Consider the following 1,535-nt stretch of genomic DNA (forward strand, 5'->3'; position numbering starts at 1 on the left):
CCCACCTACCGGACAGGCAGGAAACTTGGGAAAAGCAACATCATTCTGGGAATCCTGATAGCTCTCCAATCACTCGGGGCGGGACCTCATGGCATATGCACAGACTGAATCTGGCAAGACAGCAGCGTATCTGCTCTCAATCATAAGCAGATCGAGGCCTGTAGTTTGATAGATACATATTAGTTTGCACTAGGTGTTGATATGTGTATACGTGTATAGTAACGTTGGTTTGAGATTGAATAATGAACTTATCGTTAATCGTGTCCCTATCGACTTGAGTGGTAGCAATATTTTGACAAATTTTTATTTTACAACTCGTATTGACGTATTCATTGACATGGGTGGCATATGAAATAGTAGCTAAAGTTATGTATATTGAAATCGCCTATATCCGATGAATTGGAGGTGGGTGACTTTGGATGTAATTACGGTGCTGTAGGTTCTGGTGGAGGTGAGTTCATCCTGCATTCCGGTCTTGCATTTGTTGTTGTAGGATACAGATACAGTGCTTGTCTCCCCAACGACACTTAATCCCAACATAGTCATTTTCAGTTCCTTCGGCGGAGTTTGGGTTTATTGTAAAACCCGTTACATACGTACAGGAAAAGTACAAAGGCAGTTGGGGGCTTAACACAGTGCTTAGCTACGCGTTCAACACACGAGATGCCATCTAGCTTACACTCGCTGCTGGATATTTTGAAAATCAAAGAGACATTCAGTTGTGTGGCGCCACGATGGAGTACACATTACTCTGTGTAAGGGTACTCAAGTCAAAGATATATGCCTCTCTATGTATCAAACGATACCACATGTAGCGTTTCTGTAGCTTCATCCACCACGATCAAGTTTGATGCCGAACAATGACAAAAGGGCGGCCATTCTTTTATACTACAATGTCCACAGTCTCTAATTCGCCAATACGATTGGGTATTATAAAGTTCGCTCTGCGTCAAAATCATTTCCATACTCGACCTCTTGTCAACCCACGAATACCGATTGTTATTGAGCGTTTTCCCGAACGCACGTTCATGGTCTTGTCGCCGCGCCGAGACGAGCAACATTGCGAATGGCATCTTAATCACATTTCGGTGGATGAAGGATAAAAATCGGCGGAAGAGACCAGAGCAACCGCACAACCCGGCGTGTAACGGATCAACATGCAACTGAGCGACGCACAGAATGAACGCAAGACCAAGCAGTTCCAGACTCTAACGAGACGGCGCCATTGCCCTGAAACGGCCCAATTTCTCACCTCACCGGCGTCCCTTAGCAAACTAAAAAAACGACTCTCAAAACCACGATTCTGCTAATCAATCTGAAATGTGCAGTTTGGACCACGACTGGATGCAAGTGCGACAATGTGGGGAGCGGAGTACCCGTAGCCAAACAGGATCTGGACGGGATCCTCTAAAAGAAACACAGCCCAACCGGTAGCGGATGCTACAATCCGACATCGGACCACCCGACGGCGCCGCCGCGCCAAGCGGTGCGCCGCATCCAACGCCTGTCCACTGCAAACTATACTCTTTCTCGAA

The sequence above is a fragment of the Spizellomyces punctatus genome, assembly GCF_000182565.1.
Source record: "Spizellomyces punctatus DAOM BR117 chromosome Unknown supercont1.27, whole genome shotgun sequence".
NCBI classification, from domain to species: domain Eukaryota; kingdom Fungi; phylum Chytridiomycota; class Chytridiomycetes; order Spizellomycetales; family Spizellomycetaceae; genus Spizellomyces; species Spizellomyces punctatus.